This window comes from Capsicum annuum, chromosome 7 (assembly GCF_002878395.1).
Source record: "Capsicum annuum cultivar UCD-10X-F1 chromosome 7, UCD10Xv1.1, whole genome shotgun sequence".
NCBI lineage: Eukaryota > Viridiplantae > Streptophyta > Magnoliopsida > Solanales > Solanaceae > Capsicum > Capsicum annuum.
The window spans coordinates 3109068-3122630 of record NC_061117.1 but is presented as its reverse complement, the minus strand read 5'-3'; the positions used below and the strand labels follow the sequence as shown (position 1 = coordinate 3122630).

Genomic DNA, 13563 nt, shown 5'->3' with positions numbered 1-13563 from the left:
GAATGAATCCCAAGTACAAGAACACTTAAGAGATCATAAAGAAGCAACCTTTGACAACATAACAAGAAGAAGAATCAAATGAATGTCAAGTGCAAGAACAATGTAAAGATCAGAAAGAGATAAGGAGAATTACCTCTTTACTATACAAAAATGAAGCATGTGGACGAGGATGAATGTTGACTCAAATAGCGTTTCTGGGTGGACTTTGTACGGAAGAAGAGATGTATATCAGTGTATGTTTTCCATATCTGTGTGATGTATATAGTAGTGATATACAATGTAGCTTTGAATTTTGACTCCAAATTAGTTCAACTCACTTCCAATTTTATTTGTAGGATACTTTGTTTTTGTTTTTTTTTTCATTCGGTGTTTGGTGTCTGCATTGGAGCTCCAACTAATTCGGATTGCGTGTTGCAGAGCCCATTAAGGGGGCAACGCTCCAAAAAGAATTTTCTCCATATTCAAGGCTCAGATGCGAGACCTCTGGTTAAGGGTGAAGCAGCTTCACCACTGCACCACAACCCATAGTGGTGCATGATACCATCTTTTCTTATCTTTTAGGTGTACAAATGAAAAATTTTCTTATAAGATGGACAACCTTACTTTCTTATAAGATGGACAACCTTACTATTTTGAGACGCTTATAAATTTAATAAATGCATCCCTATTAAACACAAACTGTGTAACCTGTCCAAAAAAAATATATTACGTGTAAAAATGAATCTCTTTGTAGAAGGCCATGCATGATGAACATAATATAAACTTAACATAAACCAAATACTACAAATATTACTAAGCATTATATAAAAGAAAACTAAACTAAAATATAGACTTTTAATCCAAAAGAGTAAACAAACATCAACTCCAAATCCAATTCGATAGTAAAACATAAAAGTAATAATTGCATGCGCAGTGCATAAAACTTAAATTGTTGATCTAAGCAAAGAGATCCAAATTAAAGTCTTCATCTTCAGGCTCTTCTTTCTCTTCAACCTTTTATACCTCCTCTTTCTCCATCGCCACTGCTGCACCGCCACCACCACTAGCAACCACAACACTACCAGCACCATCACAACCGGAAGGCAAGGCGATGCAGATTAGGTATAATTATATAAAAATTTATAAAATCTGATATAAGATTTAAAAAAGCACCCGACCAGAAGATAGTTGGGTGCTTTAATTAATTTCTGATGGATTAGTGGCATTTTAATAATATTATTAATGTCAAATTATTATTATAATAGTCTATTTTAAGACTTGTGAAAGTTACAATATTTATTATTTATTGACATTGTTGGCTCCATCACCATTCCACTTGTTCTTACAATATTTTGTGGACAACTTTATTGGTAGTCAAAGTTGGTTGCTACAATGAAAATAAAAAAAGATAAACAATTGAGGCTACTATTTAGGTACTTTAACTTTTTCAAAAAAGGTTGCTTTTTTTATTCAAATATGTCAGGCTGCAGTGTCAATATTGGCATATGTTCTTTTGCTACAAATAAGAGACAGCTATAAAGATTCAGAGAAGGAGATCAAAAGGATGATACATTAACTCTGGAAGCAAGCTTTAAAATACAGAATATACAACTAACTACACCTAAAGTGCAGGTCACTATCTGCACACTATCTATAACTAACTAACTATTCCTAAATATACTCCAACCATCAGAGAATTATTCAAACTATAACAACTAATAACAAGAGTTAAATAAAGGTAGTAACAAAAGGTAAATAAAGATAGTTAATGCACCCCCTCAAGTTGGATAAGGTGCAACAATACCTAACTTGGAACGACATCTAATAAGGTTTGATTTAGGCAGTGACTTGGTGAAGGTATCAGCAAGTTGATCAGAAGCATGAGTATGAGTAACATGAACTTGATGAGCGTGAACCTGATCACGGACATATGCGAAATCTACAGCAACATGTTTCATACGAGTATGGAACACTGGGTAGTGAGATAAATAAGTTACTCCAACTTTGTCACAGTAGATTGTTGGCGTCTTCGGAATGGTGACATGTAACTCATGAAGTAAGTTTCGCACCCATCTGATCTCTGTAAGTGCATTGGCTACTGATTTGTACTCTGCCTCAGTGGACGAGCGTGCCACTACACGTTGCTTTCTGGACGACCAACTAACTGGATTTGGTCCAAAGAAAAGTATGTAACCTGATGTAGAGATTCTGTTATTTGGATCGCCAGCCCAGTCGGCATCAGCATACATATACAAATTGGAGTCAGAGCTGCGAAGAATGCGAAGTCCTGAACTTGCAGTTTCTTTTAGATATCGTAGTACTCTTTTAACTGTTTTCTAATGTTCATCAGTAGGAGTATGCATAAATTGTGATAATTTATTTACTGCATGAAATATGTCAGGCCGAGTGAGAGACAGAGACTACAATTTGCCAAGGGTACCCCGGTGACGCATGGCATCAGTTAGTGGCGAACCATCAGCTACCCAAAGGGGTACGCTGGAACACATGAGAGTGGAAACACCTTTACAATTGTCCATATCTAGTTCAGAAAGAATTTCCAAAATGTATTTTGATTGAGAAAGAATGAGACCATCCGGCACTTGCTTCACATCAACACCCAAGAAGTAGTTTAAATAGCCAAGATCCTTCAACGAAAATCTTTCTGCCAAGGAATTGATGACAAATTTAATCATGTGTGGATGGTTTCCAGTGATTATGATGTCGTCAACATAGACAAGCACATAAATGGTTACAGCCAGATGCTTCCATACAAATAAAGAGGTGTCAGATTCTGTTTTGACAAAGTGCATTTTCAGCAGATGTTCACGCAGAGCATTATACCAAGCCGGTGGGGCTTGTTGAAAGCCATAGATAGCCTTCTTCAGTCTGCAGACAAGAGTTGGAAACTGGGGATTAATAAAGCCACCGGGTTGAGACATAAAGACTTCTACATCCAATTATCCTTGTAGGAAAACATTATTGACATCAAGCTGATGGATTGGTCAATTGTGTTGCACATCTATAGATAACACCAATCTTATGGTTGTCAGTTTGACAACAAGACTGAATGTCTCATGAAAATCTAAGTCAGGACGCTGCGTGAACCCTTTTGCAACTATACAAGCTTTGAACTGATCTATAGAACCATCTATTTTTCTCTTGATCCTATACAACCATTTTTAATCCACAAAATTTGTTGACATGTTTCGCGGCACAAGTTCCCAAGTCTTATTTTTAATTAAAGCATCATATTCTGCTTTCATTGTTTTTCTCCACTCTTCATGTTTATCAACCTGTTTGAAAGTTACAGGTGTAGGGGTCAAATGGGTCAGAAAAGAAAGTTTTCTTTTCGTATTGAAGATACTATTTTGGGACTGAGTTATAATACGATTTGAAGATAGCGGTGGAATCAGGGAAGCAGGTATTGAAGGAAAAGGATCAAGTAATTGGTTTGTGGGATTTGAAGGGTGGCAAGGGTGAAGGAGTGGCTTCACTGGTGGTTGGGATTGGTTGGTGGGATTTCCGGTTTATGGTTTTTCATCTCTAGTATGTGAGTAAAGACTTATGTGTAGCAGTGTTATGCGCAGGAGGAGGAGGGACAGGAAGTGGATTAGAAGTAGGAACAGGGAGAGGTGTATTACCTGATAACTCTAGAGCTGCTGGTACTTGATCATTGTTGTTGGAGTGAGCATTGCCAGGGAAATAGGTGTTACTTGGAGTGGAATAAGGGATGGAATAGAGAGGAGTGGTTTGAATTATTGTTGGACTGTCCTCTTTGGAATCAATGACTTCCCAACTTAATTGAGAAGTATATTTTTTAAAATGGATGAACAATTGTTTAAAAGGAAATTCTTTTTCAAAGTATTAAACATCACGACTTATGAAAATTTTAGACTGGACAGGGTCAAAGCACATGTGAGCATGGTCAGTCTGAGAGATACCTAAATACACACATGGGGTGGACCGGGGTTCAAGTTTATTTTGGTATAAGGTTTAAACCATGGGTAACAAAGACAACCAAAAAATTTTAGGGTGTGATAGTCAAGAGATCGACCAAATAATTTTTGGTAGGGTGACTCATTATTAAGGATGGGAGTAGGAAGTCGGTTAATAAGGTAGACTGCATATTGACATGTAAAAGACCAAAGTTCAGAGGGTAAAGATGCTTCATGAAGAAGGGTTTTAGCAGTTTCAAGAATATGGCGATATCGGCGTTCAGCTATGGCAACACGTTGTGGAGTGTAGGGAAGAGAAATTAAGTGTTCAATATCATATTTTTTAAGATAGGGCTGAAGACCGATGAACTCACCCCCTTCACCTATATAGATTGAGGAAATTTTTGTTTTGAAAAAATTTTCTACTAAAGGATGAAACGTTGGAAATATTGACGCAACCTCACTTTTATTTTTAAGTGTATAACCAAGTATATTTGTTATACTGATCAACAAAAATGCAATAATACAACTTTTTGTCAAGTGATAAAATGGGCGATGGTCCTCATAAATCACTAAAGATAATCTGAAGAGGAACACTACTGGACAAAGTGAGTCGGTGGAATAGCAAACGATGTACTTTATTAGAAGAACAAGCATTACAAAAGTTCAAATGTTTCTTTGCTAGCAACAACTGGTAAGGAAAATTTTCTCAAAATAAATTTAAAATCTAGAGTGGGGATGACTCAATCGACAATGCCAAAGTTGAAGTGGGGCTTTTATGGAGGCAAGGTGAATTGAGGGTTTCCTGGATGGCAAACATAGCCACTCATACAGTCCATTTTTGTTCCAGCCTTGTACCAACGGCTTCAGAGTATGCAAGTCCTTCACAACAAAAGTAAAAGGAAAAAATTCAATAGACATGAGGTTATCTTGGCAAAACTTAGCAACAGAGATGAGATTTTTTTTTATTAATAAAGCACAAAGTGTGTTAGAAAGCTTAAAAGCAGATTTAGATGCCTGAATTAGAGTTGAACCAGTATAAATAATGGGAATGGTTTTATCGCCACCCATAGAGATTTCTTCAATTCCTGTATACTCTTCAAGGTTATGAGGTTTGGCAGTGACATGGTGAGTTGCTCCAGAGTCTAAAACTCAAGAGTTTCCGGATGATTGCTACCTAAATACAAAGTTAGCCTTAGCTTCAAAGTGATTGTGTGACTTGAAGCGACAAACATCTGCCGTGTGACCAAAACTGTGGCACAATTGACATTTGATAGATTGCTTAGTTTGTCGCCTGCTTTGCTAATTGTTGGAATTCGATTGCAGATTATTGGAATTTGATTGCTGATTGTTGGAATTCCATTGTCGAGACTGAGATGGTTTCCACGGCTGGTTATTGAAACGAGGATTATTCCTGTTGAATTGCGGAGGTGTGTGGGACTTCTGAGCAATAGCAGCTGTGATCATAGATGGTTTTTCTAGATCTTGATATTTTAGGAAGAGCTCATGATCTGTGAGCTTGTAAAATAATTCTTCAAAGCTCAAAGGAGAGTCTAGTGCTCGTATCTCCGCAGAGATTTCATGATACTCAGGGCCAAGGACACTTAAAATTTTGACAACAAGTTCATCATCATTGACAGGTGAACCAACAACTTTAAGAGCATTGGAGAGGGAACGAACCTTCTGCAAGTATTCTGCAATGGTTTTGGAAGTCTTCTTGGTGTTTTGCAATTGATCTCATAAGTTGAAGATGCGAGTATGTATTTTATTGGCGTAGGCTGTGTGAAGGAGTTCCCACGCTTTGTTAGCAGATGGTGCTTCTGCAACCGTTGGAGCAATTATAGGATCGGCCGATGCCATCATTGCTTGTTGGATCAATTGATCCTGAGAGAACTAGATCTGATAACTAGGATTTGGTACAGTAAGATCACTTTGGGTAATAGTAGGTGATGGAGAAATTGTGGTTCCATCAAGATGTCCCATGAGTTGATGCCCATGTTTAGTTGTGCATCTACACCTAAAGTGTAGGCCACTATCTGCACACTATCTACAACTAACTAACTATTCCTAAATATACTCCAACCATCAGAGACTTATTCAAACTATAACAACTAATAACAAGAGTTAAATAAAGATAGTAACAAAAGGTAAATAAATATAGTTAATAACAGCCACACTTCTCTAATAAGGAGCGGAATAATAATATAAGAGTAAAAACAAATCACAAAATTAAAAAAATAAGAGAGTTTATTAGTTGAAGAGAGGTGTTATTTTTGTGGAGCTTTGAATTCAATTCTTGTCCAGAGTATTGAGTTATTGTTAGTAGACTGTTGTTTCTTGGAGGGGACAAGTTAAAGAGTATTACTCTTAGATCGGAGAAACAATTGTTGCAGTGGGCTTGAATCTCCTTAAAGAGAGCGAGATATCTGCGCTTCAGCCGTAGAAGAAGAAATATATATTTTCTTTATTATTTTGTAATTTTTTCAGTTGTAACCAGTTGTAATTTATTGCAATTTATTTGCAATTTTCAACAATAATTTTAAGGAAATTCAATGATGGCAACAACTGAAAATTCCGTGGATGTCAAGATGGGAGATCTCAACAAGCCATTCCAGTTCAACGGTACTCACTTCAAGAGGTGGAAGGCCTTGCAGAGTAAGTATGATATTGACGAGACAGGAGCGAAAAAAATATGCGGCTAGGGGCCAAGATGCACTTATGCAAACAGAAGAAAACATCATCACAGCGAAGGTAAATTTATCTTCATATAATGCTATCCCTGAAAATAACAAAAATACTACTTTGAAGCCTAAGAAGAAAATATTCAAGAAAAATAATGGTAGATATCCCAATAATAATAATGGTGGAAATATCCAAGCAAAAAATCAACATGTATAAGAAAAAGGACCGTGCTTTATCTGTGGCAAAAGTGGGCATATTGCTCAATCTTGCACATATCAGAAACATGGGCCTATACCTCAGGCAAACGTTATCGAAAAACCTTTTATGGTAGTGATAACAGACATAAACATGATGGTGAATGTTGATGGATGGTGGGCTAACTCTGATGCAAATCGTCATGTCTATTATGACAAAGACTGATTTAAAAAATTATAAAAAATTTTAGGAGACCAAAACCATCATGCTTGAAAATTCACATACAAGTCAAGTACTTGGAATGGGGGATGTCGAGTTGAGATTTACTTCTGAAAGGGTACTAATCTTAAAAGATGTACTTTATACTTCTTCCATGAAGAAAAACTTGATGTTTAGTTTTCTTCTTAATAAAGTAGGCTTCAAACATATTATTGAATCTAATCAGTATATAATTGTGAAAATAATTTTTTTGTGGAAAAAGGGTATGCATGTGATGGTATGTTCAAGTTGGATGTTGAAATGTATAAAACATCTACTTCTGTTTACATGTTTTCTTCTACTAATTTTTGGCATGATTGTTTGTGTCATATAAATGAATGTTATGTAGGAATCATGAGTAGTTTAGGATTAATTCCAATGATCAAAAAGAATTTTGAAAAATGTGAAGCTTGTAGTAAAGTTAAAATCACAAAGAGGCCTTATTTTCAAGTTGTAAGAAAAAATAAATTATTAGAATTAATTCATACTGATTTTTGTGAACTTGGTGAAATTTTAGCTCGTGGAGGAAATAGATATTTTATCACTTTCATTGATGATTTTTCTAAGTTTACTTATATTTACTTAATGAAAAATAAAAGTGATGCTTTTGAGAATTTTAAAAATTTCCTTCATGAAGTTGAAAATTAGTTTAACAGAAAAATAAAAAGAATAAGAAATGATAGAGGTCGTGCATATGATTCACTTGAGTTTAATTTTCTTGTAAGATCATTGGGTATAATTCATGAAACTCCTCCTCATTATTCTTCTGCATCTAACGGTATAGCGGAAAGGAAGAATAGAACTTTGGTTGAGTTAACTAATGTCATGTTAATTGATTTTTGTGCACCTTTGAGTTTTTGGGATAAAGCTCTTTTGACTGCTTATTATGTGTTGAATCATGTGCCTCATAAAAAGATGAAATTAACGTCTTTTGAATTGTGGAAAGACCATAAGCCAAATTTGAGATATCTAAGAGTTTGGGTTTGCTTAGCCTATGTAAGGTTAATAGATCCTAAAATCTCTAAGTTGGGTAAAAAAGTTACTACTTGTGTTTTTCTTGGTTATGCTTCAAATAATAGAATCAGGTGATGCTATTTTTAATCTTGAAGATAGCTTAATAATAGAATCAGGTGATGCTATTTTTCATGAAAATAAATTTCCTTTTGATTCTAAAAATAGTGGGGGTCATGGGACTAAAAGAAATATTTTGTCACTACCTAGTTCTTCTACTTCTACTTTCAATAATAATGAAAATGATGATTTTGAGTTAAGAAGAAGTAAACGAGCTAGAGTAGAAAAGACTTTGGTCCTGATTATTATGTTTTTAACGTTGGAGATGAACCTATCACTTTAAAAGAAGCTTTGTCTTCACATGATGCTATTGTTTGGAAAGAGACTGTAAATGATGAAATGAAATCGCTAATTTCCAACAAAACTTGGAAGCTAGTTGATTTACCACCGGGTTGTAAAACAATTGGATATTAATGGGTCTTACATAAAAAATTAAAACCGGATGAATCTGTTGATAAATATAAAGCTAGGCTTGTGGCTAAAGGTTTTAAACAACTAGAAGGCCTAAAATTTTTTGATACTTTTTCACCGGTGAATTACATCCATTAGACTTTTAATCGCTATTGCGGCAATTTTTTATTTACAAATTGATCAAATGGATGCAAAAACTGTTTTTTAAAATGGAGACCTAAATGAAAAAATTTACGTGGAACAACCCGAGTGTTTTATTAAGGCTGGTCAAGAAAGCAAAGTGCATAAACTTAATAAATCTCTATATGGCTTAAAACAGACACCAAAACAATGGCATGAAAAGTTTGATTCCTGCATGATAGAAAATGGGTTTAAAACAAATGAGTGTGATAAGTGCATATATCATAAGTCTTGGAATAATTCACATGTTATTATTTGTCTATATGTTGATGATTTATTGATCTTTGGCTCTAATATGAATATTATTGATGAAACTAAAAATATTCTTAGAAGCCATTGTGAAATGAAAGATCTTGATGAAGCAAATTTTATTCTTGGAATAAAAATAACTAGAACATGTGAGGAAATTTTTCTTGACCAGTCACAGTATGTTGAGAAAATATTGAAAAAATATAATTTCCATGATTGCAAGCATGTTGTAACTCAATTTGATTCTAGTGTTCACTTGTTTTTTGTTGAAAGTGAAAATGATGTAATAAATCAAAAGGAATATGCTAGCATAATTGAAAGTTTGAGATATGTGACTGATTTCACTAGGCCTGATATTGCACATGCAGTAGGAAAACTTAGCAGGTTTACTAGCAAGCCAGGTAATGAACATTAGCATGCTATAAACAGAGTAATGAGATATTTAATTGGAACGAAAAAATGTGGTTTGTTCTATACAAAATATCCTGCTGTATTTGAAGGCTTTTGTGATGCAGATTGGAACACTTTATCAGGTAATTCTTTATCTACTACTGGTTATGTTTTTACTTTGGGAGGTGGTGCTATATGTTGGAAGTCTAAAAAGCAAACAATTATTGCTAACTCAACCATGGAGGCTGAACTAATTGTTTTAGCTTCAGCTAGTGAGGAAGCGATTTGGTTGAGAGATTTATTATTTCAAATACCTTATTTTGAAAAATCAATTCCTCCTATATTAATTCATTGTGATAGCACTGCTACAATTGGTAGAGTTCAAAATCGGCATTACAACGGTAAATCCAAACCTATACGGAGAAAACACAGTAACATGAGATCATATTTGACAAATGGTACCATTAATGTTGATTATGTCAAATCTTGAGATAATCTTATAAATCCGTTGACTAAGGCCTTAGCAAGAGAAAATGTCTGGAGCACATCGAGGGGATGAGATTGAAGCCTATTAAATCTTGAGTCATATGTGAGAAAACTCAACATGGGGACTAGAGATCCTATAACAAGGTTCAATGGGAAAAATCAATCACATGATGATTTGTTGTGAAAAATGCACTATTTAGTAATCTCTCCCTATGATGTAAGTGCATTTGCCTATAATGATTGTGAGGTTGAGTTTATTAAACTCTTAATGAATATCTGTAGCTCGTATGAGTGAGGTGCTAAATTACAGGAGCACTCTCGACGGATTTCACCTATGTGAGTGTGGAGGTAGGCCGCTTCCTAAGAGAAGTAGGTTCATTCTCAAAAGACACTCCTTAAAACCGGGATAGTACAAGGTCGTAACGTGCTGGCTATAAAGCTCATGTTAACACCTTGACTATTATGTGTAAGAAGTAACTTTTTATTTTCGTAAAACAGTCATAGTTCAAGTCTGAGACCACTACGACTCTGTAACGACCTGCATTTCAGGCTAGAACGTAAACCGTCATTCCGATGCATAGATATTCCAAAAGCCATAAATCAAATGTAAGTATAATGTGTTAATCAAATATGTAGTGTGTGAATCTAGTTGAGCATGAATTGAGATCATAGAGGTCCCTAAACTCAAGGACTAGTTGAAAGCTTTCCTATCGTTCAAGTTTTAGTGAGCGTCAAAACTTGGATCAACTTTAATTAACCATAACTCCTTGTCTATGTCGAACTGAGTAGCCTACTATATATCAAATGAAAGGTATTTAAGTCCTCTTTCCAGCGATATCAATTTACCAAAAATTTGATATTGGAGTAAAAATTTATGACCATTTTACAGTGAGCTATCTGGACTGCCAAAAGTGACGGGAAGGACCGACGGACCGTCGCACCTACAACGGACCGTCGCACCTACGACGGACCGTCGCACCTGCGATGGACCGTCACCTGGACCATCGTAACTGAGGTAGTAAGCCTTTTTTCTGGCCAAAAAGCGACGGTATGAAGTGACGGTCCATCCTAGGTGCGACGGTCCATCGCCCAAATCGTCGCGGACCTCCGTTTAGCGATCTAAAGACGTTTTAAAGGGGTTTTGGGATCTTTTTGCTCCCTATTTAACCCCAAATTCCATCAATATATTCACTATAACTCATTATTCATCCATAACATTAAAAACTCTCTCTTCACTCTCAAAATAGGATCAAATTAAAGGTTATTCCAAGAACAAGGAATCAAAAATCAAGCCTTAAGTCCAAGATCTTCAAGAAACAAATCAAGATCCGGGTTTTATCTATCAGGATCTAGGTTCCATCTTTTAAATCTGATAATTTAAGGTACGTGGGGTTATCCTAAATTTCATGGGCATGATTTTGAAAAGAATTTACACAAGACTTTAATATTTATACAAATATATATGTTATTATAAGTGGGGTTTTCGTTCTAATACCAATAACATGCTTTGGTGATATGATTTTGGGAAAGAATATTGAAATATCATGGGATTGTTTGCTTGAAAATACTTTAATTGTTGAATTGTGGACATGTGACTTGAATTTCCAAGGATGAGAAGCATATAATTGTGAACTTTTAAAATTTCCCCATGATAATATTTTAAGTACCCTACATGATACTTGTGTTAAACTATCAAGAACATGAGTTTTGAAACTGTTATGATACTACTTTATAAATGATAAAATTTCTTGAATCATTATATGTTGAGAACCATTGTGCATGTGTTTGATATGTGTGGGAGTCTTATGTGTGTGCATGTTGTGAATGGCGTAAGGAGTTGGAGAATTGATGTGGTACTGATGACTTGCACGTCGGGGTATGACGATACCCTCAGAGTTTGTTTTGATTTGAATCAAGCTTAAACCTTAAATTTATGTGAGTTAGGTAGTCACCCGAAGAAAGCACGAGTCAAATGACTCTATGCTGGAAACATGATTTGCCGATAAGGAAACTTGGTACCATGCTATGTGATCTTGTGTACCTAGTATTGTGTCATCGCTATTTAGGACTAATGGTTAGGAGCCCTGCTTTGTGATCTTGAGCCCAACCCTGACACATGGACTTGATTGGGATGGGGACACCCTGCTTTGTGATCTTGTGTGTTCTTCTCCCCTCACTAATACTCAAATCTTGGTGGCAACCGGGATTTGGCAGTTGCTGAAAAATGTGAAAATTGTAGGGTGCACCACCTAGCTCAGTAGTGTTGCATTGTTGTTGAAAAATCATTATACTATGCTCATGTGTTTTTCAAACTATTTTACGATAAAGTGTTTTATAGCAGCTCTCATCTATGTTATATAAAAATTTATATTTTGTTTTTGAATTACTCTGCGTACCAATACAATTGTATTGACCCCCTCCCTCTCAAGTTCTGAGGCTCAGTCTAGGGGTCCTGATAAGCAGTAAATTCTTTGGACAGCAGAGCAGAGTTCAGTGGTGAGCCTTCTATCTTCAAAAGGCCTATCGGCTTCAGACATTTATTATTAGTTATGGTTTTGGTCTACTGGGGGCCTTGTCCCAGTTTTCAGACAGTTGTGATTTGATCTTATAGTAGAGATTTCGTAGACGGTTTCAGACGATGTTTAGTTGAAATTGAATTTTATTCCTCATTGTTAAACTGAATTTAGAATATGATCATGTTTTCGTATTAGATTATATTTCCACATCTTCTTTTATTATATGAATGTTATGCATAATTATCAGACAGGTAAGGACGCCCGGACCTTCATAGTTCGGGATGTCCGTCACGGTCAGGTCCCGATTTGGATCGTGACAGACTTTGGAATAAAAATTATTGTTTTAAAAAGTGAAGGTTAAATGCAGAGCACACCTTCATTACGCATGATAGTTTTCCTTCAGCTATTGGGCTCTCTTGTTAATATTAAAAAATGAGTGGGGGATTGATGAACAATTACATTTTTTAATATTTTTTATTTTTAATAATATCCTAATTTTAAAGAAGCACTATTGATTAAAGTGATCACTTTAATAATGTAATCTTTCATCAATTCCATCCTTTTAACTTTTATAATTAAGGCATGCACTATGTTGTCTAGTGCAATTCTTTTAAATCCACTATTTGTTGTCTAACTTTAATAATGATAGCATTGTTCTTCTATTTAAGAAGACTTCATGCACGGCTAAATGGATGAAGCAGATAAATTGTTGTCCAATATTATATATAAAAGAGAGTTTATTAGTTGAAGAGAGGTGTTATTTTATGGAGCTTTGAACTCAACTCTTGTTCTGAGTTGTTGAGTTATTGTGAATATAGGTTGTTGTATCCTAGAGGGGACAAGTCAAAGAGTATTACTGTTGGACCGCGGTGAAACAATTGCTACAGTGAACTTGAATCTCCTTAAAGAGAGCGAGACATCCACGCCTTAGCCGTTGAAGAAGAAAATATTATTTTTTCTTTATTCATTTGTAATTTTTCAATTGTAACATTTATTGCAATATTATTGTAATTTCACCAACACATATGTTATTGTTTTTGGTTATTGAAGGATTATTAGTAATTTTGTTGATTTAGCAGATTATGCAAGAGATGAAGAGTTGGGACACTGATATGGATACGTGAGAGGACACAACTGGTAATTGCTAAGATCAAAATCAATCAAAATTTTCATTAATATATTTACTATAATAATAATTATTATTATTATTT

At 35.2% G+C, this 13563-nt stretch overlaps 1 protein-coding gene across 2 annotated transcripts in view; it reads right to left on the bottom strand.

Moving 5' to 3' along the window:
• LOC124899989 (putative late blight resistance protein homolog R1B-16) overlaps window positions 1–6104 on the bottom strand; it is a 13540-nt gene extending 7436 nt beyond the window's left edge. Inside the window, exons 1-2 of one of the 2 annotated variants that reach the window (XR_007057529.1) lie at window positions 3621–6104; window positions 134–2865 (exon numbers count right to left, since the gene is read on the bottom strand). The gene's annotated coding sequence lies outside the window, so the exon portion shown is untranslated. Of the gene's footprint in view, window positions 1–133; window positions 2866–3620 lie in introns of those variants that run through there. The other variant, XM_047415121.1, reaches the window with a different exon arrangement.
• Between the last annotated feature and the right edge of the window lie 7459 nt (window positions 6105–13563).